Consider the following 24559-nt stretch of genomic DNA (forward strand, 5'->3'; position numbering starts at 1 on the left):
TGGAAACATCAGAATAAGCTACTTATTTGAAGAAAAACTAAATATCTGACTACAGTTATTAGCTCCAAAGTATATCTGACCCAATGGCATTCAATAACCTGTATCTCACCACTGTCTTGTATAAAGGCTTGACTCCAATTCAGGAGTTTCAACTTTGCTCGCTGTACATTTGCTTTTCAGTAATGTTAATTAGCTAATTTGTGAGACAGGAGCTATAATTAGCATGGTGCTTTGATATTTTATTTCTAACAACAGGAAGATGATTACCTTCAAAAATAATAAAAGATTTAAATCTAAGTAAGGATCTAAATTACAGTCGTTGAGTTGTGGAGAAAAGTGAATTCAGTTAATCCCCATTTGCATGTGCCAATTAGTTAAGTATTAATCAATTTCCTATATAAATGGAAATGAGAATAACAGCATTTTTTGGTAAGATAATGTTTCTCATTAACACAAACACAACCTCCTGGCATTTTATTAGAAAAACTTCCACTTTTCATTTTTCTTCTTCAGAATATCTATTGATTTATTTTCCATTGTGATAGAATCTGTGCATCTTAACACATTTGTAGAGGTCTTTTCAGAATTTCTCTTAGAATTTAAGAATAAAAAATAGCAAAATTGAGCAGAACTTAGAGTATGCATTAATTATTTTTCTTTATTTAAAAAAGTTTTAAATGTCAAAACTCAATTGTTCTATAGAAAACTAAAGTAAGGAGCAACTGAAAAATTTCAGATGAGTATGCTTCAGTGTATCTATGCGTCTGTGATAGAGACAGGAGACAGCCAAGAGTCCCCGGTGAAACCCCGCCTTAAAGCCTAAAATAGCCTGAAGGCTGAAAAACCGGACTGCAGGTCCGGGTTTGACGCTGGCTCTTTTCGGACTGATTCTCTCTGAATAATGCCCACCTGCGCACTGGGAGGACGGGGTGGAGCCTCGAGAAGTTCGGGGCGTTTGCAGTGGGGAGCAGCCTGGCCTCTTCAGTTCCTGGGTGGTGACCTGGGAATCAATCTGTGAGGCGGGAGTCCTGCAGCCGGGCGCTGTCTCCCTTTGCTGACAGTCCCTCTTTCCTTGTTTCCTTTCACCCAATAAGCCCTGCGCTACCCACCCTACAATGTGTCCACGTGCCTACATTTTCCTGGTCGTGTGACAAGAATCTGGTTTTTTCTACATCTGTCTATTTATCTAGCATGTTTCCTCTCTATGACTAACCAAATGTGTAGTATGCACGTGTATATATGTTTAAAATACAGTACATATATTTAAAACAAATATTGCCATTGATTGATACATCAATTAAGTGGGCCATATTTTGGGCATTTGAAAAATCAAAGACACAGAACTTTCAATGTCATTAGGAAATAAATGAACAATTTTTAAAAAGTACTTTTAACGAACTTTTAGCTTTGTTGCTTAATTTTGTGCAATTTAGGGCTGACATAGACATGGAATTCACAGAAGCATGAACATGTCAACATTCTCTGTCTTTTCGAGTTGGTCTTCTGGGGTGTATTTGCTCCACGGCAACCTGGCACTTCATCATCATATTGACATACCCCCAAAATTCAATGACAAATTATTACTGCAAGAAGTGAGAAACTAAAATAAAACCAGGTTGGATCTTTGAAATGTAGTTAATGTGGGAAATATGGTAATATGATGAATAGACTACGTCTTTGTTTCTCTATTACCTTATTAAAAAGTTTTATTTTAGGTGTTGGCTAACTATCTATCAGTTGGCCAGTAGAATCCCAAATTACACCTTCTTGATTATTAGATTTTTTTCTCTGCCACTTATACAAGGCAATATCAATTAGTGTGTTTATTTCCAAAGTTTTAATCAAGTCACAAACTTATGAAGATAATGTATATTCTTATAAACTTATAAAGATAAAGAATATTAGTCTTAAAAAGTTTTCCCTGTTTTTATTTGTTTAATAAAATAAACAAACCAAAACCACCTACAACTTAAGACTTAAAAATAATTAAAGTAATAAAAGTGAAAAGCTTCTCTGCCCACTCCTATTCTTAAAATCTCAATCCCCAGAGGTAACTATAATTAATATTTTGTACCTATATTTGAAATTTTTAAAAATTTTAATCAAAAGTATCCACATATATACAAATATAACACACTTTTCAAAACTGGAATTGTGTTGATAATATGGTTATACCGTAATTTATTCAACCATTTCCTTATTGGTATATAATTAGTTTTTGTTTTCTTTTCCATTACAAAGGATGCTTTAGTAACATCCTAAGACAAACATTTGTCTCCTAGTGGGCTTCTTTCTTTTTGTTTGTTTGCTTTTTTGTTGATATCACCAAACAGAATGATTCCATTAATTTCAGTTCAAGAATGTCTGTGAGAGGACCTATTTCCTTGCACCTTTATCACCCCTAAGTTTTGGCATTCTCTTACGTTTTGTCAATCTTACGGTAACGTTATTTTACGTGTATTTAAATACCAATAAGGCAGAATATCTTTCAAATGTTTGCATATTGTCCATTTGCATTTCCTTTTCCTTCAGTCTCCTGTTTATTTCAGTGTTATGAACCTACACAAGACTGCAGTATCAGTAACTCTGTGGTCAATATAAAGCCCCGAAATTCAGAATAAGGTTTGAATTCAGATGGATTTCCTAATCTTGTTATAAAATAATCAAGTTCTCTTAATACTTCTTTTATTTTCCTCTGGTTTCAAGATCTGAACTCTTCCTTTATTTGGCTAGAATATGGAACCAGTGGAAACTAAAAAAGAAAATAGTTGAAATAACTGTGCATCTGAATTGATAAGAGGGTATACTTTGTGATGGTGCTAATGACCTAAATGCCTCTCTTCAGGTTTATTCAGATGATGCTTAAGGGCTCACTCAAAGCTCAAAAGCTAGGACTATTTAATGTTTGACCAAGAAGGTAATCACACAAATTGTAATTTACTCCTGAAAATGTTCTGATTGTGGCTGTCTAGTTGGAGGCCAGTCTACACACACACACACAGAGACTACACACACACACACACACACATACATATGTGTCTGTATATGTATGTGTTGTGCATGTGTCTGTATTTATATCTATATCTACTTAAATTTTTTTCTAAAATATATATCTGTGATTTCAGAAGACCAGTTTAGATTGGCATTATTTTAAGAATCTATAAACTTTTTGATAGTATTTTAGAAAGTTGTCAGTAAAAAATTCTGCCTTGGAAATAACTTAGACTTCTTAGTTACCAGTGTTCTTTTTTAAATGATTTTAAAAAACTGTTTCTAGTAGTTGATACTTTTTTCCAAAACATGATTAATAATGAAAAATTACAAATTCATAAACAAATTGTTTTAATTCACAGGGCATTTTATTTATGAAGCTGTTATAATTTTAAAATATTAGCAGAATTAATTCTATAATAGCTCTTTGAGAATAACAAAAGTTAGTAGGGATATATGGGTAGTCAGCAATGGCTATATACTCTATGTGCCACAGTTGAAAGGTGGCTTTGATTGTATTGCAATATTGTATCAACTTGCACTGCTTTCTTTATATCATATACAGTCAAATCACTGCTCTCGTCATTTAGGTATTTACTGAGGTTTCAATATTCAGACTTTTAAAATCTTTCATTGCCATAAGCCACTTTAATTAATTCCTTCATCTCAGGAATGGTGATTCTACCACCTTCCTGACATCACAGTGGCATGATTAATTCGTTAATGTTTGTAAAGTGCTTTGAGAATGTAAAGCGCTAAATAAGTGTTAAGCACTTTTGAGTATCACAATCAATCAACGTAATGTTTTATAGTTCAAAATCTCTTGCTACTTCAAATATAGTAATTTAGTTAATGTGAGAGTTCTTAAGAAATTGAAACTTTCTCACAAAATTAACAGAAATTTTATAAATTACAAATATGTAGCAGGGATCAGAGTTATACTGATTTATCTATTTAGTGTTTTAGTTTGTATCCAGTATTAATTTTCATCTTTAACCAAAAACAAGAAACATTTCTTATTTTAACTTTCTACTTTAATTTTATGTATTGTGAATGCTCATACAATAATCTATCATGGAGTCTCCATAGTTGTCCTGAATTGTGAATACGGCATCTAATTTCCAAAAGTATTGCTGCTGGCTTTCAAAGGATGTCTGAGGGCTGGAGTTACAATTAATTTATCCTTGTATCTTTACAAAATCTAATAAATGGCTTTGCATTAATAGAAATAAGTGGCAAGAATTTTGTAGTATAGATTTTAGGTACTATGAGATGATTTTTGTATCTAGTAGATGTAATCTAAGAACAACTGAAAGAGACTTGATATAATCCAGGTATATTGACTCTAAGCCCAGTTGTACTGATAATGAAGGTAAGAAACACAAATTCTTTTTCATTTCTTTAAATTCCAGAGGACGTTCATATCTTTGTGCAAAAGTGACACATTAAATCAAGTTTATTCATCTATATGTAATGTAGAAATGAGGGAATGATAACTAGAAAATAATTACTTGTTATTAAAATAGCAAATAAAGTATTCTTTAAAAATACCACAAACAGATAATGCAAATACATAAAAATACATTGCAGTTTTTGTGATAGCATATAAGTTCACTTTCTTGGGGGAATGTTTAAAGCATATAACGGACAGAATGAAAGAGCAAACAGTTTGTGTAGCCTAGACAGCTTTCTCTTGCTTTTGTAGATCTAAGGACATTTTTTCTCTGTATTGACGTCAATTTTTTCATGAGAATAATCTGAGAATGGCAAAGGATTTAATTGGGTAACTGACTTTGCAAAAACAAACCACATTTTTTAAAAAGCGCAGATTCCAGAATTCCCACCCATGCTGGGAATTTACTTCTCAGGGTTCCTGAAGATTGTGTAGAGTAATCTTATAGATGAGAACAGTGACTTTCAACACTTTCCTGTAATTTTGCTGGGGCACAAGACTAAGCTGGTGGGCTGCTCATTCAAGTGTACTGGTCATCTCACCACTCTCTTTGTGGGTGAGGGATTGAGCATAAGTTTGGGAATTAGGCAGACTTGGCCTGGGGCCAACTTCTGTCTTTGCCACATTCTATTTGTGTGACTTTGTGCACATCAGTTATCTGCATTTCGGTTTTAGTTTCTTGTACAATGGAGAAGTAAAGCCCGCTTTTCTGGGTTGCTGTAAAGATTACAGATAATGTCCCATAAATACACAGTGCAGAGGCTGATATGCAGTCTGGAGGTCAATAATTGAGGGCTAAATAATATAATTAGCTGGCAGTCCTTTTACATATATTTATCTCAATTAGAAAATGGTGATTATTACCGTACTGTATTATATTAATTATATTAGTATAGTAGCTTACACTAAACAACTCTCTACATTTATTCATTTAATTTCACTACAATGCTAGGCTAGCGTTTTATTTCTATTTTACAATTGGGAAAACTGATACAGAGAGAGATTAATGGACGTGTGTAACACAATCAAGACTCATGAAAATTAAGTATCCAACCCAAGGCCACAAAGCTTGTGCCTAGAGACCTGGACCTCTGTCAAGTTGGCTTGTCTTCTCTTTTGCATGTTATGCTACAGCTGTCTGCCGAGATGACTTATTAATTTTACCCTTTAGCAGTGATCCTAAGTATAAGCAAGATAAATCCCTCCAAAAGGGAAAAGTATTTAAAAAAAAAAAAAAGAGGGCAGACCAAGAAGAAAGAAATGTATAAGAATAGAAAAGTTCAAAATGTAGTATGTAGGGGTCCTAAATAACCAACACCATTGACACATTCTTTTACATTAATTTCAGGATTTAAAAAAAACACACACACTATTTAATTACTGTGGAGTAAAATTAATTCCAAAAGAAGGATTTTTTTTTCTTAGTGTGCTATCAGTTAGCCAAGATCAGTTTACACCATATCTTCTCTTTGCCACCAACTTTCCTGACTAAAATAAACTCAATATAGTATCTATAACTGACATAGCACTCATTTGTCACTGGTGAATGCACATAATGTCATCCACTATGGCAGAGACTTTATCCATGGTTCCTTGGGGAACCAGAGTATACCACTTTCAGTGCTTGGTGAGCTCATAAAGCTGTTTATAATGTGTAACACAACCATTAATAGGTTAAATATTTATAACCATATTTAATAGCTGTGTATCATTGGTATAACAAAAAAAATATAGAAAAAAATGGTTTCTCTTTCAAAGGCAAAACTGATTTCTTGGTCTTTAAATGTACCTTAGAGGAAAATTAGAATAACATTTACACAAAATTCAGGAGAGGTGTCCTACCATTTTTGTAGCATATTCTTAATAGCATTATTACTTAGGTGAACACTACATATTTTTTTGGAGTTCTATTTTTCTTACCATCTTGTGCCTCTCTGTGGTTAGTTCATGTGGCATTAGTTTATCTGATACATGTCTCAAAGTTAACCCATATAAAACTGAACACCTGACCCCGCCCTTCCACAATGGCTCCACCTGAAATCATCCTGTCCTAGCTGATGGCACATTCCATTCTTTTTGTTGCTCAGGCTACTAACCTTGGAGTCATTCATCCTTCACTTCTGTCTTTCCCTTCTCTCTCTCTTTGGATGTTATTAGAAACATGTTCATTAACATAAAATATCTTACAGTTTCAGGAAGTTCACAGATACCTTGAAGCTTAGAAATTTTATGTAATTTAGCTTAAGCACCTCTATCAAATGCCTCTTCCAAGTTTATAATCACAATGTGTTTTAAAGTTTTTATTGCAAAATGATATAAAATAAAATATAATTATTTTCTAATAAATAAATGATACATTAATAGTCGGTTCTTTTAATCAATAGAAATATTACCTTAATTGGCACTTTTCATTTTCTTTCCAAGTATCGGTAATAAGAAAGCCTTGTGTGGAAAATTAGTCATGAAGGTACTTAAAAGTCAGTCAAGGGACTACGGATCTACCTTAACAAATTCTAGAAAACTTGGGTATTTATGGTATGATCAAAAGATGGGGCTTCTGTAGCTCACCAGGTTTTAAAGCTAGTTTACAACTGCAATATGAAGAGTGTCACTACCATGTATGCAAGAAAAAGATGTGAGAAATTAAAAAAAAAAATCGCGCTGGGAATCGTACTTTAGTAGGTAAATCAACAGCAACCAAGAACATTTTTATTATACAATTTGAAATTACACTATTATTGTATAAACTTTGTTGAGTCTGTAAAACACTTGCTTGAGATTCTTAGTTCTTGACTTTAGAACTATGACAGTCTATTTGTTGCTTAATAATTATGCTTATCATTTTAAGTTTTAAGCAATAATAAGGGATATGGATTTTCTTGATTATGTCTCCTTTCCATTTCTTTCATAATATTATTTCTTAAGGAATTATGTTTTTATTTTAAGACTTTAATATTTACCATTTATAAGTGAGTGATTCAGCTTTTAAATCAATGCCCCCAAATTTAAAACAATTAACAATTATAGCATTTCAATTGAAATATTGACTATCAACACTCTGAGAAAGCAGAGATAAAACTTACTTGCTATGACTAGAACAAATTGAATCTGGACTCTTCTAGATGTATCTATGTGTTCTTATAGCAAAGTTGGGAAGTTCTAAAGAAATTTTAGTAATAATTAGCATACTTTTGGATTATAACTATCATACTTGGAATTCTAAATTTTGGAATGGTTTATGATTTAAGAGATCAAATATTTTATTTACTTATTTATTTTTGAGACAAAGTCTTGCTCTGTTGCCCAGGCTGAAATGCATTGCACAATCATGGCTCACTGCAGCCTCAACTTCCTGAGTTCAAGCCCTCCCAAGACCCCAGCCTCTCAAGTAACTGGGACCATAGGCACGTACTAATAGATTTTTAAAAGTTTTATTGAGTTAGGAATATCAAAGAAACTAAAAAACATATGTGTTTGTGGAATTATTTTAAAAGTAAGTAGCAAAGTCAGAATTTAAGAAGTTATTAAGCAAATACAATAATATCATTTTATTGCTAAAATGAAAGAAATGTTTTTCTTTACCGAAACTAACATTGGTACATGTTTCTATTATACTATAGTAAACTTTTAGAGTTAGAGGTGATTTTAGAGTTTGCTTCATTATAAATTAAGTACAATAAATATTTAGGAGTACTCAATATTGGGATAAAAAAATCCAAAAATATTTTTCGTCATTAACTGTGTTAGGAATTATGAAGTATAAGATAAGTATATGATGCTATTTTATTGTGGTCATTATCATACAACATACAGCAAAAGGAATAAACCTTTTGCTACTGCTCTCTTTTTCCACACCGCTGGCCTGGCAGTCATTACTAACTGAAAACTACATACATATGCTAAAATCTGGGAGTGGTTTCATAATGCTTTGAATACATTCCTTAAAATTGTCACTTTCACTTGATCTGAGTTGGCTAATAGGTGAAACTTACCATTCTGTATCCATAGTACAACACATCTATCATAGCTTATGATCTTGTCTGGCTAAGAATTATATCCTTTTTTGTTGGAAAGATTTGAACAGTGTATCGTACAACTTTTTCTCTGGGATTGTCCAATGCGCTGCTACTAAACATTTCAACTTTCTCCTTAAACTGGCCCATGTCTCTTGAATAAATACATTAATTCATCTTTCATATTTATAGAGAGTACATGGTATAACATACCTAACAACTTTCAGGAAGCCTAATAAATTATCACCAATTATAAAATTCTGAGTATAAGAAGTAATTAATTTAGAAAAGAACACCAAATAATGTTATTTTAAAAAATTAAGGGGCTAAGGGCATATTTAGATATACTTTTGGTACCCAATATAGCAGCCTATGTTAATAAATATATATTTTTTTCCTTACTATTACTGATGTAATGTAAAAGTCTCCTCTAAAGATCAATATGACATTTGAAAAAAAGAATGCAAGCATAAAAGCATGCATATATTTAGTGTAATATTTGCTTTCCTTAACATGGAGCATAAAAGCCTTTTAGTAACTGATGTAAAATTCTTAAAATAGACTGCATTATCTTCAACCATATTATCTATTCCCATATGTCATACAATGACAAAATTTCCACCAGAATACCAGGAAATATACAAAAGGAGTCAGTACGTGGTATTGTTTTCTTCATGTCTTTTGGGAGAGATGCTAAATTTGATTCTGATTTTTAATGTAACATAATAAAAAAGATAAAGATATATTTCAGTTTTTAAAAACATCGTAAGTTAGGGTACACTATGTTTTCTCTGATTTCAAACACCATTTAAAAATGTGAAGGCTCAGATGTTACATTCCTACTAATATTCATTCATTATTAAACCGTTATTTTCTAGATCCTAATTGTTCTAGATTACAGCAATGAAAATAAAAGCAAAACACATTTCTTGCTGTGGTAGGCAGCCTCTAAAATGGTCCCCAGTGATCTCTGCCTTTTGGTACTCACATCCTTGTATAATACCCTCCCCTAAGTGTTTGCTGAACCTAATGATCCATTTCGAATGAATATAATACAGGAAAAGTAATGTTATGCCATTCCAAGATTAGATTATGAAAAGACTGCCTTTTTCAAGCTTTCTCCTGCTCTCTTTCTCTCCAGGAGTCCTCACTCTGAAGAAAACTCTGCCATGTCGTGAGCGGCCTATGGAGAGGCCATGTGTCAAGCAACTGACATCTCCGATCAGCACCCAGTGGGAACCTGGTGCGTGCATGCCAATGGCCATCTAAGGGAACTTGGAAGCGTATCTTCTGAGACTTCCCAACTAGATGTATGAGTGAGTTTGGAAGTAGATTCTTCCCCAGTTGAGCCTTGGGTTGACTACGGCCTCTGCTAATACCTCGATTGCAAGATACTTTGAGTCAATGGCACCCAGCTAAGCTGAAACCAGACCTGACCCAGAGAAACTGAGATAATAAATGTTTATTGTTTTAAGCTGCCACATTTTGAGGGTAATTTGATACACAGCCATAAATAATGAATACAGTTGCCCTCATTGTTTCTATTCAGATGTTTACACCAGACCTAAGGAGACATTTTGGCATACAGGGGATACAAGAAGAAATGTGAACAGTATGGCAGTTCCTCACAAAATTAAACATAGAATTAACATATGATATAAGAATTTCACTTCTGGGTAACTATATCTAAAATAATAAAAAAAATCAGGGACTCAGAGGCCAAGCGGCGAGGCCCAGCTCCTTGTAAGAACAGTAACCTACCCCTGTGGGTCATCCTCATGCCCTCCGACCTGGCCAAGAAGAAGGCAGCCGAAAAGAAGGAGGCTGCCAAAGCTCGACAGCGGCCCAGAAAAGGACATGAAGAAAATGGAGATGCTGTCCCAGAACCACAGGTGGCAGAAATAAGGCCAATGGCAGAGACACCACAGAAGTGGATTTGCTGACCAAGGAGCTAGAGGACTTTGAAATGAAGAAAGCTGCTGCTCTAGCTGTCACTGGCATCCTGGCCTCTCATCCCAGCAGTACTGACGTTCACATTATCAACCTCTCACTCACCTTTCACAGTCAAAAGCTGCCCAGTGACACCAAGCTGGAATTGAATTCAGGCCGTTGTTATGGCCTCATTGGCTTAAATGGAATTGGAAAGTTCATGCTGTTCTCTGCTATTGGGAGACGTGAAGTGCCCATCCCTGAGCACATCGACATCTACCATCTGACTTGAGAGATGCTCCCTAATGACAAGACACCCTTGCAGTGTGTGATGGAAGTTGACACAGAGTGGGCCATGCTGGAGAGAGAGGCAGAGCATCTGGTTCTTGAAGATGCGGAGTGTGAGAAGCTCATGGAACTCTACGGGTACCTGGAGAAGCTGGATGCTGATAAGGCAGAGATGAGGGCCTCGCAAATCTTGCACAGACTGGATTTCGCACCTGCCATGCAGCGCAGAAAGCTGAAAGACTTCAGTGGGGGCTGGAGGATGAAGGCTGCCCTTGCCAGAACCCTCTTTATTTGGCCCTTCATGCTGCTCCTGGATGAACCCATCAACCATCTGGACCTAGATGCTTAAATGTGGTTAGAAGAAGAACTAAAAACTTCTAAGAATATCTTGGTCCTTGTCTCCCATTCCCAGGATTTTCTGAATGGTGTCTGTACCAACATCATTCACACGCACAAGAAACTGAAGTATTATATGGGTAATTATGATCAGTATGTGAAGATGCAGCTAGAACTGGAGAAGAACCAGATGAAGAGGTTTCACTGGGAGCAAGATCAGATTGCGCACACGAAGAACTACATTGCGAGGTTTCACCATGGCAGTGGCAAGCTGGCCTGGCAGGCCCAGAGCAAGAAGAAGATGCTACAGAAAATGATGGCATCAGGACTGACAGAGAGGATCATGAGCGCCAAGACACTGTCATTTTATTTCCCACCATATGGCAAGATCCCTCCACCCGTCATTATGGTGCAAAATGTGAGCTTCAAGTATAAAAAAGATGGGCCTTGCATCTACAATAATCTAGAATTTGGAATTGACCTTGACACATGAGTGGCTCTGGTAGGGCCCAACAGAGCACGGAAATCAACTCTTCTGAAGCTGCTAACTGGAGAGCTACTACCCACAGATGGCATGATCTGAAAGCACTCTTGTGTTTTCAGCATTTACAAGAGCAGCTGGACTTAGATATCTTGCCTTTGGAGTACATGAAGTGCTACCCAGAAATCAGGAAGAAATGAAGAAGATCATTGGGTCATATGGTCTCACTGGGAACCAACAGGTGAGCCTAATCTGGAACTGGTCAGATGAGCAGAAGTGCCAAGTGTGTCTGGTCTGGCTGGCCTGGCCGAACCACCACATGCTCTTCCTGGACAAGTCCACCAATCACCTGGATATTGAGACCATCGACACCCTGGCAGATCTATCAATGAGTTTGAGGGTGGTATGCTGCTGGTCAGCCATGGCTTCAGACCCATTCAGCAGTTTGCACAGGAAATTTGGGTGTGTGAGAGGCAGACAATCACCAAGTGGCCTGGAGACATCCTGGCTTACCAGGAGCACCTCAATCCAAGCTGGTGGATGAGGAGCCCCAGCTCACCAAGAGGACCCACAACATGTGAGGCCTCTACCTGGGCTTGGGTCAGGATCTCCATCTGGGAACTAACATCTGCTACCCTGACCAGCTGCTCAGGACAGGACCCTGGGGCTACACTCCTGCATTGCTGCAATTTCGCTTCCCCAGCCTCTCCCCTGCCCCTCAACCTCCCTTAACTGCACTCTCTTATCTACAGCTGGACAGTACTTGTCCACTTTTTGTCCTCCTTTCAGTTACATCTGTCCATGTCTGGAATTGGTTAGCCATTCGCTCCAGCCTCTTGCTGGTTACCTTACTCTGAACGTGATGCAGTCAGAGGTACCCGTGGATTAGCCCAAGGGCCCAAGCCCCGGATTTGACTTGTGGAGTAGCTTAGGATCCTCATTTTCTGGGTTTTGGTGATGTTGGAGGAGTACCCCCCAATCCACTACCCCCATTCCTTTTTCCTTCTGGTTTGGAGCTCTGGACTAGGACCTTCGTCCTGGTCAGTTTTTAAATAGTTATTTAACAGCGTAACTTTTAGACCTGCATGACATCTACAAAGTGCCCAATAAAGAAAGAGAAAACCACGGTCCCCCCACCCCCCAAAAATAAATAAATAAATCTGGGACTCAAACAGATATATGTATCTGTATATGTTTATCACAGTAAAAAAACAAAATATGTATATACAGGAAAAGAAAGAACTAATGTAAAGGAACACCCTCACTGTACTCCCACACTTTCCCTAAGCTCAGACAATTGAGGGTAGCTGAGTAAATGTCAAAGTTTGGTGAATCAGAATCATAAGAGTAGTCAAGGTGAGGGGTCGATGCTCTTGGTGGTGAAGGGAGGTATTGGTGATGCTTCTCCACCCCACAGAGAATCAAGAAGGGTCAGAGTTGCTTAAATGCACAAAGTAATAAAATCACATTCAGCAGAAAGAGACACAGAAAGCAAAGGTAACAGAGCTTCCAAGCCAGTGTGGACGTTATAGATAGTCAGGCGAGACAAGGTAATAGAGAACTACAGAGTGTTGTCTGGGAAATGTGGCATAGCCTTGATTGGTCACTGATGTGGTGGCGATGTGTAAGCCCAGAGGTTATTTAGAAATTGCCCTGGTCCACATAATTGGAGGAGCTTATGTGAGTGGGGTGTTTAGGGTTAGGCTGTTCATGGCACTTCACACAAAGCTGAATCTATTCTATCATCCAGCTAGTCAAGAGACAGAATGAGAGGTGAGGATTTGGGGCTGGACTGAGAAAATACATTCAGGCAGAGAACAAGTGGATACATTCTTCTGAGTAAATGTATAAGACCTTTGTTTTTACACCTACAGGTAAGATTTAGAGGACAAAGGTAACCAAAAGTGTATCAGGCTGTCAGATGAAACCTCCCTGCTGAGTCCTCCTGCATGGGGAAGTAGAATATGAATCTGCCTCGTTGGATCACACAGGAGGCTCGGGGATACCATATCACTCTCTAAGTCTAGGGATGAAAGTCTGTAAGTCCTAGTGTCACTTTTTCAGACTCTAGGTTTTTTGATTTCTTCAACATCTGAATAAAGTGTGAAGAGGACTTAATACAATTGAAAGGTTATATTATGACTTATTTCTCAGGGTTTTTGGTTCCGAAAGTTGCCTTACTCAGTGGTGGTGAATGCAGAGTGAGGTGATGACAGAGTCTAGGAAGAGGCTTCTAACACCGTGCTCACCAGTGGCTCAGTGAAGGCTCAGGGTCACATCAAAACACAGTATTAAACTGTTCTGAAGGGTAACAAAGAAGAAAAAAATCTATGTGGGAGATCACAGTGGCTATGGGACCAAAGGCAGGAGAAGCGTTGTGCCCTCTCTATCAATGACCTGCTTCCTTTTATCATTTACACTTCACAGTTGAACGTTATTTATATCTTTGACTACTGACATTTCAATTATTAATAAATATTTGGTTTAGATCATATCAGCTTAATTGTGAAGTGAGGTGGTTCCTAAACTTGCTATCTTCATTCTTTTAATATTATTGGGTTATACAGGACGCTGCAGTTGATCACAAGGATACACAGATGATTAATTGTAAACTCTTTTTGTTCCCTTCAGCGGTCTGAAATTAAGTGGCAGGAAATAAACATTTGTCTTGCAACATGATCTCTAGGATAACAGAGTTCTGGCAAGGGTGCGGAGGAGAGGGAGTGCTTGCGAGGGCTAGAAGCCTTCCTAGGAAAGGTAGATGTCTTGAATAGTTCTACTCTGTGGAGATGCAGGAAAATGTGGGAGGGTCTGAAGCAGTCAGGCAGATGTTTTAAAACTGCTACAGCCCTGCATATGGATAGGAGAGGGAGGTACAGCTTGACCCTCCTGGGTTCTGGAATTTGGGCCGTGATTCCCTATAGACGACGGGGCACTAGTGATAGAAATGAGATGATCAAATTTATGTATTTTTTGGAGTTGAAAATCGTAAAAAGGAATTGTTTAAGGAAAGTCATAAATGATATTAATTTCATGAATTCTGTGAACCTGCTTCCTTCACTTTCTCTCTCTCCCCCAACATTTTGTGAGGTCAACAGTTCTCTCCCAGATGGAGAGAATTCTCTCCCACCTCACTCCCTATTCACCCCAACCCTAACCTGGAGAGATAATAGAAGATCATAGTGGAATTAGAATTAAAGAGTTTAAACAAAACAATCAGTTTATTTGCAAAAATTTATTTACTGTCACTGTAACATTATTTTAAAATTATTTTTGGTGATCTTTTTATCTGAGAGACAAAATTGATCATTGTGGTTCTTATATTTCCAAATCAGAAGAAAGTAAAAAAAATGCATCCTTCTTCCTTCAGAATTTGAAATTCCCTCTCTTTTTTTGTAGTATCTTCTTCCTTCCTCCTAAATATTATATATGCTATTACTTTTACTTTTAATTACTTTTTAAATGTTATCAAATTAATGGTGATATGCTCAAAGTTTTATTTATGAAAAGGATAACCAGAAAAGAATTATAAAAAATAATATTTCATTCATTATTTCAAATAATTTTTCATAATGAAAAACAAAGTTTTGCCTGCTTGGATTCCTTTCTTGAGTATATGCATATATATGTATCTATGCATATGCACCAGTTTGGTTCCATTAAATGTGTACTATCCATTGAATTATTTTAAAAAATACTTGTATTATGAAATGGAACATGAGACAAGAATTGCCATACTATGAGAATTCTGCACTGTAAAAGCAAAAGTAATATAATCACCAAGGTAAAAATAGCTTGAAATTTTATAATGTAAGGATTGTTTCATGATGAGCGTGACAAACATTAGTTACACCTACATATTTTGAATGATTTGATAGGGTGTTCTGTTCTTCTTACTTTGGAATTAGAGCCTGAGAATATTGGGTATGGAAGTTTGAGGAGAATATTTGAAAAGTCCTCCCTAAGGTCCAGTGAAGAAATATTTTGCAGTATCAACAAGGAGCCGTAGCAATAGCAAAGCAACAAAAGAAAATAAAACCAAAAATAAGAACAAACTAAAATACTAGGCATATCAGAATTACTTTAAGGCTGAGGTCTAAATTATTTTTTTTTTTGTAAGGTAATGTATTTTTCTTGCTGGAAATTATGAGTTATGTAGGACTACTGCTTTCTGTTCCTTTCTATTATGGATTCATTAGACAATGGGTTTTGGAGTGAGTACCGTGTACATGTCCCTATACGTAGGTGCCCTTGTAGAGCCGATAGTTGAATAGAGGACACAGACCAGGAAACAGTAAATTAGAAATGAGATAGGAACTGAAGAGCTTACACTGGATAGAGCAATGAGGAAGCTGCTGTGGTAGGAGCTGCTTCTTTAAAGTATTAGTTATTGTGATGACCTGAAGAAAGAGAAGTGGATTTTGGAGACAGCCTACAGACATTTTCATTAAGTTCTGCTGTGAAGGTTGAAGGTGAATGGAATGTGACCTGGTTTGGTTCTGTATCTCTGTCCAAATCTCATCTTGAATTGTAATCCCCACATGTCGAGAGGGAACCTGGTGGGAGGTGATTGGAACATGGGGACCGTTTCACCCATGCTGTTCTCAGGATAGCAAGTGAGTTCTCACGAGAGCTGATGGCTTTAGAAGTGTTTGGCAGTTCCCCCTTCACTCTCTCTCTCTCTCGCCGCCTTGTGAAGAAGGTGCCTGCTTCTGCTTCGCCTCTACTATGATTGTAAGTTTTCTGAGGCCTCTCCAGTCATGTGGAACTTTGAGTCAAATAAACCTCTTTTGTTCATAAATTTCACAGTATCAGGTGGTATCATTATAGCAGTGTCAAAATGGACTAATACAGGGCTTACGGGTGAAGGGAAGACTTGTACTTCAAGTTCACATGCTAAACAGGAAATCAGGGTAAAGAGAGGGGTTGAAGATACAGGAGGAATAGTCACAATATACAGTAATATACTTAGGTGTGGAAATGGGTGAAACCCATGGACTTGTAAGGATAGGAATTATATACAATTTGAACTTCAAGTAAAGAATGGATTGAGCATCCTTTGAAGTTCCATTTGAGGTAAGACTAGTTGAGGCAGAAGGCAGGCTTTTCTCACCATGTTATTTGCTTCTCTACCCAGTTTTCTGTAATGTGGAATTTGGGAAAGCAAAAATAGCTAAGTCAGGGGCCATTTTTATCACAGACTTTAATAAAGGGTATCACAGCTGGTTCTAGAATAATTACTTAAAAAGCAGAAACAATATATTGGGATAAGAACAGTAAAGAGTTCTTAAGAGGCTTCATATACTTCCAATGATTTCGGTGAAATTTAAAAAAGGTGCAATGATACCTTTGTGGATTAATACAATTTTACAATGTTAATCTGAATATGTTTTTTTATGTTGTGTTTTCCTTTTTCTTTTGTCTGTTTAGGAGGCATTTTTCCACTGTGAACACCAAACCAGGTAGGGACCGAATGCAAAGGAGACTCCAAGTCTGTCTGGATTTTGTTTTCTGAAAGCTGAAGTCTAGAAGAATTTGAAGAAATGATGGAAGAATTAAAAAAAAAAAAAAAAAAAAAAAGTGGTTCAAGCCTATACACAAAATGTGTTGAACACATTATACTGGAGGGGGGCATTTCCCTTCCACACTGGAAACATTTCCCCACGCTTTAGAAGTTTGGGGAAGGAGCTGAGGAAGAAATTTCAAGGTACTGAGATTTGCAACAATCTACTCTCTGTGTCAATTAGCATTGCTGGAGGGTTTGCAAGATCCAAGGGTAGAATGACTTGCAGGCTGCCTTGGCAGGAAGGATCAAGAACAGCGTCGGCCGGGCTTGGTGGCTCACGCCTGTAATCCCAGCACTTTGGGAGGCCGAGGGGTGCGGAGCACGAGGTCAGGAGATCGAGACCATCCTGGCTAACATGGTGAAACCGCATCTCTACTAAAAATACAAAAATTAACCGGGCGTGGTGTCGGGCGCCTGTAGTCCCAGCTACTCGGGAGGCTGAGGCAGGAGAATGGCGGGAACCCGGGAGGCGGAGCTTGCAGTGAGCTGAGATCCGGCCACTGCCCTCCAGCCAAAAAAACACCTTGTTTAAATAAACTTTAAAAACAGAAAGTAACATTAAAAAAAAAAGATGAAATGATTCATTTTTAAAGAACCCTCAGGCCGGGCGCGGTGGCTCAAGCCTGTAATCCCAGCACTTTGGGAGGCCGAGACGGGCGGATCACGAGGTCAGGAGATCGAGACCATCCTGGCTAACATGGTGAAACCCCGTCTTTATTAAGAAATACAAAAAACTAGCCGGGCGAGGTGGTGGGCGCCTGTAGTCCCAGCTACTCGGGAGGCTGAGGCAGGAGAATGGCGGGAACCCGGGAGGCGGAGCTTGCAGTGAGCTGAGATCCGGCCACTGCACTCCAGCCTGGGCGACACAGCGAGACTCCGTCTCAAAAAAAAAAAAAAAAAAAAAAGCAGCATTAACAAAGTTTCCTCTGGCCGCTAAACATGGCTTAGAAGCAGCAGAACTATCAGATCTGGCTGGGCCATGCAGCAGAAACGAGGGATAGCTCAACAGAAATCTGTGACCAGATGCCCATACCTCCTTAAATGACTTGGTACCAATTTGTTTCAAAGTCACTAGCTGAGTTTTGCTCAGTGCGATCTTATAGTTTCAGAATGGAGATTTATTTTCACTTCGGTGAGTTTTGAAGGAAGAGGAGGGCAAGCGCCACGGAGAGACATACACATAAAGAAGTGGAGAATCAAAACCGTATGGAGGTCGCTCTCCCAAAAACTTTGTAAATCTTTAACCAGTACATTTATACTGACAGTTTTTACTTTGGACTCACTTTAGTATTGATTTATGATTCACTAGCACAGAAAGTAACCCATACTTAAGATACATGACCAACTTTCTAGGTACTGGCTGCTAAACAGATGAGTCCATGCAGCTTCCTTATAAAGAATTTAAAAACTGAAAGAAAAAAAGAAAAACACCCAAAAAACTCTGAGAATGTCTGTATATAGTAAGCTGCAATAAAAAAGGGATCAGTATTAAGTTATTGTTTATTTCAGTGTTAAGGTAAAAGAACCCAGTTATAATAAATGTTTTCATATGTTTCTTCATCATTCTCACAACAAATATATGAGAAGAATGATGCTTAAAAGGTATGGACCTTTCTGAGGTAAGGCAACTAGTAATCGTAGAGTTGGTTTTTGAATGCAGATTTCTCTCTTTCTTTCTCTGTTCTTTCTCCGCCTTGTTTCCACTAGTGATTCTACCTTCTTTCTACAGCAGCAATATTTATTTTAACAAATGTACATAATTTATAGACCATGCTAATTTTTTTGTCTTTGAAGTAGTAACTTTTGTGAATATTCCAATAATATTACTTTTTACAAAACAAATTTAGAGCACCCTTCAACATTTGCCTTCAAAGGCAGGTTATGAGGCCTGGAAGAAGAGTTTTATTTCATGTTTTCTCACATCGTACGTGTCTAAAATCGACAATGAATTGGTTACTGACAATAAGCATGAAGTTTAGTATTGGATAACTAATAGATAATTTAAAAACATTCTCAATGGATAAAAGATATCACATCTCCATTGACTTTAGGGAAAAAAGTATGTTAAGAGCTCTTAAGACTATTTAAGAAAAAGACTTGAAGTGTGATATCATAGCATTCCAGAACTGAAACAGATCTTTGTCCATCTTCCTTTTTCAGCCCAAAGATACTTTCAAGTGGTTTAAAGATAACATACAGATTATCACATTAGAAACACAAAGTTATTCAAGAAAATATTCACCAAAAATATTTTTTTCTGTCTTTACACATTCATTAGACATTTAATTCCAAGAAGGAGATTTAATATCTACCACTAGAGCGAATGAAACAGTGAAGACGGATTTCTGCTTAATCCCCCTGAAATAAAGAAAGCTAATTTTTAAGGCTTAATATAACAATGAAGATTAAGAGTTTCACAAAATCCAGGTGGATAAACAATATCGATATTATATCCTTAAAAGTATTCACTTTCCCTAAATGTGTTTTAATTTTATTTAAAAATATAGATAAGGATTTAAATACTCTGGATTTTAATCATTGTTCTTTACTATTATTTTTATGATGGAGAAATATTGCCTGTGTTATACTGTCCTATAACTGAGTTAAGCGCCTGTTCGTAATGTCTGTCCAACAGCTTTATAATAAATAGTTTAAAAAGTTTGACAGTTGTTCATAGTAAAACTTCAATTTTCTTTTAACTAAAGACATTTTACTGGATCAGTAAAACTAAAGATTATTTTTTGCCACATGTAAAAATCTATGTTGTGGGAATAGTATTATTGATTTTCTGGGTAAAATATATTATAACCAAAAATTGCTTTGAACAATAAATGTAAATCTTTTTCTCTTTTAAAAATGTATATTAAATCAAATGTTTGAGTCATGAAAACCTGTTATTATTTTATCCCACGAGATAAACTGTTTTCAAATATGTTCACAACATTTATTATGTATTGCCTAGAATTAAATATATATTTAAAAAGTTAATTATAAAAAATATATTGCTAAATGATTTATTTAATTAGCCTAACGAAGAAAATATTCTTCAGTAAAGGACTCTTCCTTTAAATAGCCCTTTAAGATCGAGACCATGCTGGCTAACACGGTGGAACCCCGTCTCTACTAAAAATACAAAAAATTAGCTGGGCGTGGTGGCGGGTGCCTGTAGTCCCAGCTACTCGGGAGATTGAGGCAGGAGAATGACGTGAACCCCGGAGGTGGAGCTTGCAGTGAGCCAAAATCGCGCCACTGCACTCCAGCCTGGGCGACTGAGTGAGACTCTGTATCAAAAAAAAAAAAAAAAAAGTATAAATGGCCCTTTAAATGACACATGGGTTTTTAGTTTTTAATACCCTTTTCTCCAAATGTGCAAATTTTCTGAAGCAACACTATTTTATAAGTATGTTGATTATTATATTATTTGAATAGATTGTAGCTTTCTGGGGCCAGAAAGTACATCTCATTCATCCTAGTATTTCTAGCTCTTAGCAGAATTCTTAGAACTTGGCTTATTTAACCAATCTGTTGAATAAATTGATGAATGATATGTTTTTCCATGTAAAGCATCTTTAGAACAGCTACAGCTTTTAAAATTATTGTGTTTTTATTGCTCAAATAGAAACAGCTTTGAGTTTCCTAATGCAAGTCCAATCATTTTAAAATATATTAGCTGTTAAAAAATAAATCAAGAAGTTATTTATTGGCTACTCATATAAAAGTCAAATACAAGTTACAATAGCTAAAAATTTTGTCTACTTGAGGAGATATTGAATAATGACAATGATTAGTAAAGATAAACTCGTTTAAATTTCTTAAACCCTTGAAACAAGGCATGAAATTTAGGTTTCATGAGGTAAGCAATAAAATCTATTTTAAATTTTTTTTTTTTTTTTTTTTGCTACTGGGACTTGTTCTATTACCGAGACTGGAGGGCAGTGGCATGATCATAGTTCACAGCAGTCTTTAGCTCCTGTGCTCAAGTGATTCCCCGTTCACCCTCCTGAGTAGCTGGGACTAACAGTGTTTTTGTTTGTGTTTTACAGGGTCTCACTATGTTGCCCAGGATGTTCTCAAACTCTTGGCCTCAAGCGATCCTCTGCCTCAGTCTCCTAAAGTGTTGAGACTCCAAGCATGAGCCATCATACTGGGCAATTGTAAGTCTTAATCAAGGGTTTAAGTATGATAAACTCGGGATTTAGAATAAACGGATCTCACTCCATTATAAGAAACCACTGAACGATAAAGTTAAAGACAGGGGGGAATCAGCTGAGAGGCTGTTGCTGTAATTCAGTGTGAGCTGGAGAGCTGTATGGTAGAAATGTGAATATAGAGAGATGTAAATAGAAGATATTTAGCAGAAAGTATTGATGAGACTAAGTATAGGCAAAGGAGACGTTGAATTCAAAATTTTAACCTGATCTGACTGACAAAATGGTGGCATAATCTTGAACAATTAAAGCATGAGGGAGAGGAACTTGGAAAATTTGATGACTTGTTTTAATCTCATTAAATTTGAAATGACAGTAAAGAATCAAAACATGCAATGAAAATATTTTTCAAAAATCAGCAGGCCATTTAGAAGTGTGAATGATAATGCGGAGCTAAATATATATTTTTGAACATAGCAATGTAGCAGTAATTGAATTTATGCCAGGGTAGCTTGCTGGCGGATTATGTTAAGGTGGAAGAACAGTCACACTGAACTCTACAAATTGAAAATGAGAGTAGGAAAATAAGCTGCCTGAGAATAAATAAAGGAAATTCAAAGAAGGAAGAAGAAACCAGGTTAAAGTAGGAGATGCAGAGAGTAGAGAGAGTTTCAAGAAAGAGATACAACTATGGCTATGATGTGCAAGAACCCATACTTATTATCAGCTCAGGAAAGCAGATTCTTAAGTTTTCAGGAATTTTATGCATCAGTTTTTAAGCACCGCAATTAAATAAATTAAATTATATAAGTTTCCAAGTAAATAAAATATGTTAGTAACTAAGTTAATAAATACTCAAAAGCTCATCAATTTCTCATTATTTTACTACCTTTTCCGATTATCCATACTCCTTAGGTTATTTCTACATGTTATTTATGATGTGGAAATACTAGATAATGGTGTTTTATTTCCCATCTCTTTCTAATTTCACATACGATGATGTTCCATTGCTAACTTAAACTTAGTAATGGTGAGAATATTTGCACCATGAAAATGGCACGTGCTAAAAATCAGCCCCGATTTGTAGTTGTGTTAATTATCTAAGTAAAGAGGTGACAAATTGTAGTCCTTGGACAAAATCCAGCTCATTTCTTGTTTTTGTACATAAAGTTTTGTTGGAAGACATTTGTTTACATTGTACGTAGATACTTTTAGATTACAAAGGCAGAAAGAAGTAGTTGTAACAGAGACTACCTATCCCATAAAGCCTCAATATTTACTATCTGACTGTAGAAAAATTTCTCTACTCTTGATCTCACAAAAGAAAGTGGTGGAAAACATATTAATAATGCAGATTAAATTTTCAAGTGTGCTCTGTGTACAGGTGTTACATTATGAAGACCATAACATTTGAGGAATTTTTTTTTTTAGTATTTGAAAGCTATTACCTGATTCAGCAAATGTTGCTCACACCATTGACAGATATGTATAAAGTTCTGACTTCTGACATATCTCTGTTTTGTTATTTTTGTTGTATTCAGTAACATAAGTAAAAATGTCAACTGATACCTACCTTAGAAATGAACTCATTTGTCAGTTTCAAATATAGATTGACTATGGATGCAAGAGTTTAGAAAGAATCCACAAAAATATTCTGTGAGAACTAACTGGCTACATGAAATTTTCAGTAAAGAATATGATATATTTTATTACTAATTGTAAATTGTATAACACATATCATTCATGTCAGTAAATTCACAATAAATTTAGTTACATATATACATACATTTCTTTGTATTTAGAGAGCAGGTTGTTAACCAGCACATTATTATACAACAGTTTCACAACTAATGAAGTTTTGAAAAGAGATAAAAATGGAAAAGGTTGTTACATTTAATAAGTACTAGAATGCTTGTCATTTGGAAAACTATCAATCAGTTAAAAAATTCTCAGAGCAATTAACTCACATTTTTAATCTCTTTTTTCTTTCATTCATTTAATAGATGTTTAATCAATTACTTGCTATATTAGTCTATTCTCATATTGCTATAAAGAAATACCCCAGACTGAGTAATTTATAAAGAAAAGTGGTTGGGCTTGTGGTTCTGCAGGCTGTAAAGGAAATATAATGGCTTCTGCCTCTGGGGATACCTCAGGAGGCTTCCAATCATGGTGGAATGCAAATGGGGAGTGACATCTCTTACATGGAGCGATAAGAAACAAGAGTGAGGGTGGAGGTGACACATATTTTAAACTGCCAGTTCTTGTGAGAACTCACTCACTATCATGAGGATAGCACCAAGTGGATGATGCTCCACCATTCGTGAGAAACGCCTTCACGATCCAATCACCTCCAACTAGGCTCCACCTCCAACACTGGGGAGGACAATTTGAGATGAGAATTTGGGCAGGGGACACAGATCCAAACCATGTTACTTGCTATCTACTAAGCATGATGCTAAGTGATAGATACACTTTGAAGAATTCAGTAGAGACACAGCTTGTATTTTAGAGTTTATAATTTGACATAGAATGCCAATGATACAGGAGTAAATACATAAACAAACATACAGTTACAAAATTATATGAACAGACTATAGAATCAGTGGATAATAGAGCTGAGGTGGAATTGACCTTTTTGGTCAGTGTATCTGGGAAGGCCTGAATAAGCACTGTTTCAGCTGCGGCAGAGACTCGGGCTGGGGGTATTGTGCCTGGCCAAAGGAAAAGTCTGTACAAACATCCTGAGGATCTAATTTTTAAAAAATTATTATTTTGCAATAAAAAGGTAACCACTTTCAACTGCTTCATTAATTGCAAAAGAAACTACATTTTATATATTATTTGGGATATAGGCAGTTACTTTCCTCTAAAAACCTCAAAGTTCATCATGTGTGGAAGTTAATTTCCCAAGTTTCCTTGTAAAACTAGTGTGGCATTCTCTGTATGTTTACATATGACCTTCATTAGGGTTAAGAATTTCTTCATTTAGATTTTGGCTTTATAGAACACTAATATTGGGTTTCCCAGTACTTTATGTCAAAGGAGGATAATTCTTTTTCTTTCTGCACTTATGTGTGCCTGAATCTCTAAGTGATACTTAGGCTCAGCAGGCATTTACACTCTTATCCTATCTGAATTTCTTTCCCTTAATTCATCAGACCTTAAAAGCCAGTATATGGCTTGTTCTTTAGTGTCTTAAAAGCACCAGATAAGTTTAGTATTATTGTGGAAATCCACCTTGTGAGAAAAGATTAACTGAGTTTTTTTCATCTTCTTTTATTCTTGTTACATTTTTTTAACAGAAAGCTAACTGAGGCATAAGAAGTTGTTCAAGTGATAAAGATTAGATGT

At 36.3% G+C, this 24559-nt stretch overlaps 1 long non-coding RNA gene and 1 pseudogene across 1 annotated transcript; both read left to right on the forward strand.

Annotated features, from left to right (window-relative positions):
• Positions 1–7917: 7917 nt before the first annotated feature.
• On the forward strand, positions 7918–17071 carry LOC110742500. The gene is made up of 2 exons (XR_002520231.2): positions 7918–9773; positions 16922–17071. It is a non-coding gene; the product is annotated as an uncharacterized LOC110742500 (long non-coding RNA).
• LOC108584430 lies at positions 9770–12072 on the forward strand (annotated as a pseudogene).
• Positions 17072–24559: the final 7488 nt, after the last annotated feature.

Source organism: Papio anubis, chromosome 2 (genome assembly GCF_008728515.1).
Source record: "Papio anubis isolate 15944 chromosome 2, Panubis1.0, whole genome shotgun sequence".
In the NCBI taxonomy this organism is placed as follows: Eukaryota; Metazoa; Chordata; class Mammalia; order Primates; family Cercopithecidae; genus Papio; species Papio anubis.